This window comes from Dipodomys ordii, unplaced genomic scaffold, assembly GCF_000151885.1.
Source record: "Dipodomys ordii isolate 6190 unplaced genomic scaffold, Dord_2.0 Scaffold144, whole genome shotgun sequence".
NCBI classification, from domain to species: Eukaryota; Metazoa; Chordata; class Mammalia; order Rodentia; family Heteromyidae; genus Dipodomys; species Dipodomys ordii.
The window spans coordinates 3,638,180-3,649,379 of record NW_012267360.1 but is presented as its reverse complement, the minus strand read 5'-3'; the positions used below and the strand labels follow the sequence as shown (position 1 = coordinate 3,649,379).

Below are 11,200 nucleotides of genomic sequence, written 5' to 3'. Positions count from 1 at the left end.
CTAGTTATCACATCAGTGTGTTTGGAAGTATGTCTTCCTTCCCAACAAAGCCATCAGATGTCATTATGCCCCAGATAACACTATGATTTCTGAAGCCTTGTGAGAGACCTGAAACTTCATAATGAGATAATTCATCCCACAACACCTGTTCCACAATAACTGTTAAATCAATTGCTGTGATGATAAACCAAGTTTGCCATAACTAACTGTAACAGCAGATAAATATTGTAGTTCTCCCACTGTATTAACTATTGATGTGGTATGTAAGACTGCTGTTTTATTATGTTTATATTATGAATAATCTAATTTAAAGATGTTACCATAAGCCCTAGTGCCCTAGTAGTAACAACAGATACAAGTGTTGTTTTTTCTTTCTTGCTATTGTTTCTATTATATTTACAAGGTATCATGTGATTTGTTTTTGTTTTTGTTGCTTTATATGTTCCTTCCCCATAGTATAACCCCTGTTTTCATTGTATTTGATGTTGGTATAATTTGGTGAGGGGAAGGGAAAAAAATGTTTAAATAAGGATACAGGCTGACTCATTGTAACAATGAGATGTACAAGACACTATGTTGAAAAACTACAATTTAAGCAGGTGGAGGGGGGTGGGAAGGGAGTGTAGTTGAGGAGGTGGGAAGGAAGGAATGCTAGGGGAAAATCAAAGGAGGAGGCAACAATGCTTAATAAGAAATGTACTCATTACCTTGCTCATTTAACAGTAACCCCTCTGTACAGTATTTTCACAATAAAAAACTTATTTAAAAATACACTTGGATATGCATTAGTACATTATGCAGTGATGAACATAATCTTCGAAATATTTACTAAATTAAAATTTAATCTGATGATTCAATTTGAAGATCTAAATGTCTAGGAATTTTTTTTTTGCTGGTACTGGAGCTTGAACTCAGGGTGTGGGTGCTGCTTCTGAACCTATGCTCAAGCTATGTTCTTCCACTTGAGCCATAGCATCACTACTGGCTTTTTCTGAGTAGTTTATTGGAGATAAATGTCTCCTGGATTTTCCCAAGCAGGATCTGAAGAACTGCAATCCTCAGATCTTAGCCTCCTAAATAGCTAAAATTACAGCCATAAGCTACCAGTCAGTACCTGGCATGCTTTCTTTATTGATGACAGAAAAATTGTAGATTTGAATTCTGAGAGAAAATGAAAGCTAAAACCACTATGAAGTAAACAGTTGAGTAACTCAATCAAATCTTCATATAAAATTCATAAGGGAAAGTTTCCTATATCCACTTTTTCTTTAACTCTAGCTCTTTCTAGGTTCTTTTACCTTTTAAAAGTTTTTAAGCTGTTTTATTGATAAATATTGCAGAATCCTGAAGATCTTGCAATTGGATTATCCATTAAAATTCATTTGAGATGATTACTATTGATTAAGAAAGAAGGCTGATAGCATTGAATGATTCAAACTAAGTGATAAATGTAATATGATCTAGGGATTAGACAAAGTGGAAGTGACTGCTGTGTGTTGTAAAACTGTTAAATGCTTCTGTAGGTTATTTAAAGATACTAAATATGAGGTTCCTGGAGAAAGGAAGGGAATCTTTCCAACTAGTAAGCTATGAAAATGTCAGCTCTGGAACTTGGGAGTCAGCATCTTTGTCTTTAAGATTAATTTAATGGCAATTAGTAAAATGTTACAGTGTAATTGTGACCTTGGATAATGTACTCAGAGTGCTCCCCAGAATATGTTTTTAGTATTTGTAACTGAAACCCATCTGGAGCACTTCACAGCAAGGGATCAAGCTCTTTAAGGAAAGGAGACAAAACAAAGCAAACACAGATAAATGTATATGTTCTACAGCTTGAGAAAGTGGTGATATTAACTTAGTTTTGGTATGTCTCTTCATTTATTCTGGACCTGCTTCTTATTTCATATATTAAGAAGAACTAATAATAAAGAATCAACTTATATGAAAGTATATTGGAAATGCAAAAATGTCAAATTCACAATAGCCAATGTTTAAGCAAATCACTATACTCTTCAAGTTAGAGTCAAGATAACATTGGAATTTGAAAACCAGAGCACATTACTGACAACTGAAAGTAAAGAAAGTAAAAGCATAAATTCACAAAGGGGTATGGAGAACTAATATTAGTCATATTTTTGAACAACATTTGTACACAAGCAGCACATCTTTCATGGTACTGTTAATAACAGGAAATAAAATATTTCAATCTATGGAGAACTGATAAATTTATTATTCTATTTGATCCTGATAATAGCATGTGAGACAAGTAAGGTTTATAATTATTTTAGTATTTAAAAAACAGCACTTCAAAATTTTATGAGCTTTATTGGAATTAAGAGGGAGAAAAATAGAAGAATTGTTTCTAAACAAATACTCTGAAGACTTCTCTAATGTAAATTTTTAATTGACTTTAACCATGTATATGGTATGTGTACATGTTTGTGTGCACGTGCACACGAACACACTTGATTTCATAAGTTTTAGTATAGAATTTTAATTCAATCTATGAAAACAATTTTTTATTAGTATGTCTTGGAAAGATAGTTGACAATGTTAATGTAATTTATATAGTCAGATGGAAATATCTACTTGGGTAATGATGAAAATTTGGGTATCTTTTTTCCTTGACACTTTTATATTTCTTACTGAAACTAACTTGAAAAAAGTCTCATTAATAGATATGAAAGAAGACAGCCAAGTTGCAGAGATAGGCTGACCCTTGTTGCCATGTGCTTTTTGTCATTTTTCTTTTCTAATAAACATTTCTATAGTCCTTCCTTTAAAAAAAAAACGTTTGTATAAAAATCATCTTCTCATCAAATGAGATTCATTTCAAGGATGCAAATATGGGTCACTATATGTTAGTCAGATAGTGTTATTCAATACATCAACAGAAGCAAGAACAAGAACAACATGGTTATCCCAAGTGATGCAGAGAAAGTATTTGAGAAGATTCAATACCCCTTTATGATAAAAGCCCTGGAGACGCTAGGAATCCATGGAACTTCCCTCAATATAATACAGGCTGCAATGACAAACTTAAAGCCAGCAATATACTTAATGGGGAAAAGTTTAAAACATTCCATCTAAAATCAGGAATAAGATAGGGATGTTGACTCTCTCCACTTCTCTTCAATAAGGTACTGGAATTCCTAAGAAGAACAATAAGACAAGAGAGAAACTTAAAGGGGAACAAAATAGGTTGAGGACTATCCTTTTTGGAAATGATAGGATCATGTATTTAATTTACCCTACAAATTTCTCACCCAAGTTACATGAGCTGATCCAAAACTTGGCAAAGTGGAAAGACATAAAATTATCTCAGGTGCCTATGGTTCACACCAGTAATCTTACCTACTAAAGAGGTGGAGATCTGAGGACTGTTGTTCAAATCCAGCCCAGACAAGAAAGTGTTGCAAATAAGACAAGATGCAGACATAAAGGGGATCCAAATAGGGAAAGAAGAAATAAAACTCTCTCTCTTTGCAGATGACATGATCTTGTACTTAAAGAATCCCATAGACTCCAATCCCAAATTAATCAAGCTGATTCAAAACTTTGTCAAAATAGCAGGGTATAAAATTAACCCCCAAAAATCAATGGCTTTTCTGTATGCCAACAATGAGAAAAGTGTGGCTGAAATTAGGAAAGCAACTCCATTTGCCCCCCAAAAATAAAATACCTAGGAATTAACTTAACCAAAGAAGTGAAGGACCTCTATGATGAAAACTTTAATAACTTGAAAAAGGAAATCAAAACAGAACTTAGAAAATGAGAAAAAAATCCCAAACTCCTGGATTGGAAAGATTAACTTCATGAAAATGGCACTACTTCCCAAGGCTATCTACAAATTCAATGTGATACCTATTTAAATTCCAACCTCATTCTACAAGGAAATAGAAGAGGCAATCCAAAAATACACATGGAACAATAAAAGACCCCAAATACCAAAAACGCTCCTCAACGGAAAGAACACTGCTGGAGAAATATCAATACCAAATTTCAAACTCTACTACAAAGCCATAGTAATCAAAACAGCTTGGTATTGGCATAAGAACAGACCTCAGGGCCAATGGAATAGAATTGAAAACCCAGAAATGAATCTACAGACCTATAGCCATCTAATCTTTTATAAGGGAGCTAAAAAAATAGAATGAAGGAAAGACAGCCTCTTCAGTAAATGGTGCTGGCAAAATTGGTTAACTACTTGTGAAAACTAAAGCTAGATCCTTATATATTACCCTGCAACAGAATCAATTCCAAATGGATCAAAGACCGCGGAGTCAAAGCAGACACTCTGTAACCATTACAGGATGGAATAGGAGAAACACTAGGTCTCCTTGGTGCAGACAACAAATCAAAGAAAGGTTGGAAAAATGGGATTGCATGAAATTGCAGAGCTTCTGCATGGCAAAGGACATAGCTCCCAAGATCAATAGAAAGCCCACGGATTGGGAGAAGATCTTCACTAGCCACAAGGGTCTCATATCTAAAATATAGCTGGAACTCAAAAAACTAAATCCTCCTACAACAAATCCTCAAAGAAACAACTGCCCAATAAATAAGTGGGCTAAAGACTTAAAGAGAAACTTCTCTGAAGAAGAAAGAAGGATGGCCAATAGACACATGAAGAAATGTTCAACCTCCCTAGCCATAAAAGAAATGCAAATCAAAACAACATTGAGATACCACCTCACCCCAGTTAGAATGGCAAAAATCAAGAACTCTAATAACAACAGATGCTGGAGGGGATGTGGACAGAAGGGAACCTTACTTCATTGTTGGTGGGAATGTAAACTTGTTCAACCACTTTGGAAAGCAGTATGGAGGTTCCTCAAAAGACTCCACATAGAGCTCCCCTATGACCCAGTAGTCCCACTTTTGGGCATTTACCCAAATGTTTACAAACAAGACCACACTAAAGCTACCAGCACAACTATATTTACTTCAGCATTATTTACCATAGCTAAGATATGGAACCAGCCCAGATGCCCCTCAGTAGATGAATGGATCAAGAAAGTGTGGTATATATACACAATGGAATTCTATGCCTCCATCAGAAAGAATGACATTGCCCCATTTGTTAAGAAATGGTAAGACTTGGAAAAAATTATATTAAGTGAAGTAAGCCAAGCCCAAAGAAACATAGGTCCCATGATTTCCCTTATTTGCAATATCTAGTATATGTATGAGTCAAGCCGAAAAAGTCAGATAAAGCGATGTTAGGAAAATGAACCCTAAGATATGTATTTTAATGTTTTTTTTCTTTCATGCATTTGTTTCTAATGCAATTATAAGATTATTTCTTTGTTGCTTTGTATGTCCCTCCCCCACAATATAACCCCTGCTTTCACTGTATTTGATGTCAGTATAATTTGTGGAGGTGAAGGGGAAAAACAAGTCGTTTAAATAAGGATACAGGTGGACCTGTTGCAACAATGAAAAGTACAAGTTGTCATGCCAAAAACGAACTTTACAACTGGGCGGGGGAGGATTAGGTGGAGAGGAAGGGAGGATGGGAAGGGATGGGAAGGGTCAACAAAGGAGGAGGCTACAATGCTTGATAAGAAATGTACTCACTCTCATGCCCATGTAATTTTAACCCCTCTGTACAGTATTTTCACAATAAAAAAAAGAAAGTGTTGCACGGCTTATATCTCCAATTAACCACCAGAAAATCAGAAATTGCTTTGTGGCTCAAAGTGATAGATGCTAGTCTTGAACAAAAGTGCTCAGGGACAGCATCCAAGTACTGTGTTCAAGCCCCACAACCCATCCCAAAAAAAGGAATTAGATTATCTGTCGGCTACTAATGAGAACATCTAGACTGAAATCAGGGAAATAAAATTTCATTTTCAATACCCATTAAAATCCCAGCATAATTATTATTTTTTTAATTTTTGGTGGTCCGTGCTCTTGAACTTGGGGTTGAGCACTGTCCCTGAGCTTTTCCACTCAAGGTGAGTGCTCTACCACTTGAGCCACAGGACCACTTCTGATTTTCTGGTATTTAATTGTAGATAAGTGTTTCACAGACTTCCTTTGCAGTCTAGCTTTAAATAACGTTCCTCAGATCTCAGCCTCCTGAGTAGCTAGGATTACAGGCATGAGCCACCAGCATCTGGTAATGAAATTCTTCAATGATATAGATAAAGCAAATCCTAAAAGTTATATGGAATAACAAAAGACCAAGAATAGCACAAACAATCCTTAGGAGGAAGAACAGTGTTGGAGGAATTTCAATACAAAACTCTATTATAAAGCCATAGTAATAAAAACAGCTGGGTACTGGCACAGGAATAGGCCTGAGATTCCATTTCATCCAGATTAGAATGGCCATTATCAAGAAAACTAACAATAATAGATGCTGGCAGGGATGTGGACAAAAGGGTCCACTACTGCATTGTTGAGAGGAATGTAATCTTGTTCAAACACTCTAGGAAGCAATATGTAAGTTCTTCAGAAGACTAAATATAGAGTTTCTCTATGTCTTACCAATTCTACTCCTGGTCATTTATTCAATAGACCACAAAGAAGGCCATACTAAAGCTACCAGCACAACCATATTCATTGTGGCATTGTTTACCATAGCCAAGATATAGAATTAACCCAGATATATATATATATACATCTTCTTGACCTTATTGATATATACATCAAGATGATGTATACATATATGTATGTATATATATATGTATATATATATATATATATATATATATATAATGGAATTCTATATTTCCATCAGAAGGAATAATATTGTACCATTCATAAAGAAATGGAAAACTTGTAAAGATTATATTAAGCAAAGTGAGTCAGGCACAAAAAAACATAAATTGCATAGTTGCCTCATGTGCTATAAATCTCCAATAAACAATGCTGAAATAAGGATACAGGTTGACCCAGTGTAACAAAGAGGTGTTCAAGACACTACGTTGAAAATGAACTTTACAAAATTGGGGGCGGAGGATGGTAAGAGACAAAAATACACTTGGACATAATAAATTATATAGGACTCTGGACATACACACAGTGAGACCAGAGGAGGATATTCTTAGGCGAGGATCACACTGGCTCAGTAGTTATGTGCATATGAACATATAAAATGATGTTTATAAAAATGAACTCTAAGAAATGGAAAAAATAACTTGTGATTATTTTGCTTTTTTTCCTTCATCTTTTTGCTGATTTTCATTCCTGTATCTTTTGTATGTAAGTTTACCTCCTTTGGGGAGATTAGGGGGACTCAAAAATAGTGGGGAAAAGAGTGAACAAATGCAGCAGTGATACTAACTAGACATTAATTTGAAAATTAACTGTACAACTTGTGAAGGAGGGAGATCTGGAGGAAAAAAAACTGGGAAGAAAACAAAATAGGTGACACTTTTCAAAAATAGATGTTTTTAAATATTTTTTATTATGAAAATACTGTACAGAGGGGTTACAGTTACATGAGCAAAGTAATGAGTAGATTTCTTATCAAGCATTGTTGCCTCCTTCTTTGTTTTTCTCCTTATTATCTGACTTACATAACTATTACCCTTCTGTACATCATAATGGTCCAGGGGATGTGGACAGAAGGGAACCGTACTGCATTGTTGGTGGAAGTGTAAACTTGTTCACCCACTTTGGAAAATAGTATAGTATGGAGGTTTCTCAAAAGACTCCAGATAGAGCTCCCCTATGATCCAGCAATCCCACTTTTGGGCACTTACCCAAATGATCACAAACAATACCATACTAAAGCTACCACCACAATTATTACAGCATTATTTACCATAGCTAAGATATGCAACCAGCCCGGATGGCCCTCAGTAGATGAATGGATCAAGAAAATGTGGTATATATACACAATGGAATTCTATGCCTCCATCAGAAAGAATGACATTGCCCCATTTGTTAGGAAATGTAAAGGCTTGGAAAAAAATATATTAAGTGAAGTAAGCCAGGCCCAAAGAAACATAGGTCTCATGGTTTCTCTTATTTGCAATTACTAGTATATGTCTGAGACAAGCATAAATGGTCAGGTAAGTTGATGTTAGGTGAAATGAAACCCAAGATAAGGACTCCAATTTTTTTCTTTCTTTTGATTGTTTCTAACATATTTATAAGATGATTTCTTTGTTGCTTTGTATATCCCTCCCCCACGGTATTACCCCTGCTTTCACTGTATATGATGTTGGTACAATTTGTGGAGGGGAAGGGAAAGAACAAATTGTTTAAATAGAGACACAGGTAGACCCATTGCAACAATGTGATGTACAAGTTGTTATGTCAAAAAATGAACTTTAGGGGCTGGGAAAGTGGCTCAGTGGTAGAGCGCTTGCCTTGCATGCCTGAGGCCCTGGGTTCGATTCCTCAGCACCGCATAAGCAAAAAGAAAAAATCCGGAAGTGGTGCTGTGGCTCAAGTGGTAGAGCACTAGCCTTGAGCTGAAGAGCTGAGGGACAGTGCCCAGGCCCAGAGTTCAAGCCCCACAACCAGACCAAAAAAAAATGAACTTTACAACTTTGGGGTGGAGAGAGAGGGGAGAAGGGGGAGGGAGGAGATGGGAAAGGGAAACAAAGGAGGAGGCAACAATGCTTGATAAGAAATGTACTCATTACCTTGCCCATGTAATTATAACCCTTCTGTATGGTATTTTCACAATAAATAAATTTAAAAATTGTCATCTCACTAATTTATAAAAAATATTTTCAAATAACTCCAAGCAAGTTTATAAGTACAAAAAATTCCTAAAGCATTCCTTGTAGAACAATTTATGAAACTATGGGATTACCAAAGTTTCTGAGACTATTACCTTTTACTTCTTTTCAGAAATACTTTTTTCAAACTAAGGATATGTTTAAATGGACTGACAATAGGACTAAAAATTTACCTGCTCCTATTCCTTTATCTGAAAATGCTGAAGATAAAGTAGTTAGCATTCTATAAATAATATTGAGACAGTGACAATAGATGTTGAAAATTGTCATAATTAGTGAATTTCTGGAATAATACTAACACATGAGCAGAATAACTCAACAGCTATGTGCATTTGACCATATTAGATTATGATAATTAAAACGAACTCCAAGATATGGACACAAGATTTTTAATTTTGTTGTTATTTTTAATGTATTAGGTGATTTATTTTTTGTGGTTTTTCTTCCTATGCTTTATCCCCTGTTGTCACTGTATTTGTTTTTGGTACCTTGGGTATTGTATATCTGAATTAGGGAAGGGAAAGGGAACAAAAAAATGGTGAGACAAAGGACAAAGGGCAAACTGATGCAACAATGATACTCATAAGACAATATGTTGGAAATAATCTTTACAACTTGGTGGGGGTTAGAGGGATGGAAAATGGGAGAAAAATGAGGGAGGGGTAACAAATTTGAAGAAATGTACTCACTACCTTACTTGTGTAACTGTACACCTTGACAATAAATTTTTTAAAAGTGGAAATGGTTAATGAGGTTGTTGAGTAGAAGGCAAAGCTTATTTAAATCCAGAAAATAAAAAAAAAATTACAAGGGTGTGTGTTGTGTGTGTGTGCGTGCACGTGTGTGCGCGTGGGCATGGGTGTGTGGACAAGGAGGTGGGGGCAGTCAAGTTAAGAGTCCTAACTCCTTGGACTCCATTTATTATTCTTTTCTTTCTCCTCTACGCCTATTTGGTGGTTGTGGGTGTTTGTATTTGCTTTTCTTTTCATTCATTTCTAGATCTTAAAAATAATTTTTTTAGGGTTGGGGGTAGTGGAAAAGGGGGTGAAGGAGGAGAGTAATAGCAGAAAAACAGGAGGACATGGAGATGAAGAAGAGGATTAGTCTAGAGTTATGGAACAGAGTCCCAGAGGAGGTAACAGAGTTAGTCCTTGATAATTGCCTGTGTATCAATGGGGAAATTGAAAGCCTGAATGACACTTTTAAGGAACTAGAGTTTCTGAGTATGGCTAATGTGAAATTAAGTTCACTGGCCTGGCTCCCTAGCTTGAATAAACTTTAAAGTTGGAACTTGGTGACAATATAATTTCTGTAGGTTTGGAAGTCCTGGCAGAGAAATGTCCAAATCTTACTTACCTCAATCTGAGTGGAAACAAAATCAGAGATCTCAGTACTGTGGAAGCTCTGAAAAATCTTAAAAATTTGAAAAGTCTTGACTAGTTCAACTGTGAGATCACAAACCTGGAAGATTACAGAGAAAGTATTTTTGAGCTGTTGCAGCAAATCACATACTTAGATGGATTTGATCAGGAGGTTAAGGAAGCACCAGACTCGGAAGAGGAAGATGATGAGGATGAAGATGAAGATGAAACTGGTCTATGTGAAGGATATGAGGAGGAAGAGGAAGAAGAAGAGGAAGATGAAGACGAAGCAGATTCAGAATTGGGAGAGGGAGAAGAAGTACACCTTTCATACTTAATGAAAGAAGAAATTCAGGATGAAGAAGATGATGATGACTATGTTGAAGAAGGGGAAGAAGAGGAGGAGGAAGATGACCTTTATGGAAAGAAGAGAAAACAAGATGCTGAGGATGATGGAGAAGAAGAAGATGACTAAATCATTCTAAGATTCGATTTCCTAGATCTCCTGGGTGTGCAACAGAGTGATCACATCTTCTTTCTTTTTCATGTATGATAGCTCTCCTTACCAGAAGATAGTCTGTAACTTTTTTATAGGAGAAGTGTGGTTTTACTCTTTTTGCCTTATCATTCCAATTAAGATTTACTAATTTGCTAATGATCATGTTGTATGTAGAGAAAAATTTTCATTAACCCCCTCATCCCTCCATTGTGCAATTCTCTAGCAATGTATTTGGAATCTTAATTTTTCTAATTCAGGCTTACTGTCTTAGACATTTTTAGCCCATAATTAAAACATGATCAATTAAAAAATTACAAGAATTTGATGCAGATATAGGCATCAATACTGGAGCACTAAACTTGTCTCATCTGGACTGAAAGGACAATTAGAACACATCTGCAATATGAGGAAACTTGTAACCAAGTTTAAGTTCAAATAATGCTAAAGTGTAAGACTCATGGAAAGGAAAGAATTGTGTCTGGTTATGTTAACAAGAAAATTGAAAAATAATACTTTCATAATTTTTTTCTTTGTTTAAACATATCAATTGAAAAGAGAACATTAGGTTCTACATTTGGGGTAGTGTTGCCAACTTCAAATATGTGATATTTACAAACACCAGACATCTAGTGCAT

The 11,200-nt window shown here is 35.5% G+C and overlaps 1 pseudogene; it reads left to right on the top strand.

Annotated features, from left to right (window-relative positions):
- The first annotated feature begins 9,786 nt into the window (after positions 1-9,786).
- On the top strand, positions 9,787-10,662 carry LOC105997406 (annotated as a pseudogene).
- Positions 10,663-11,200: the final 538 nt, after the last annotated feature.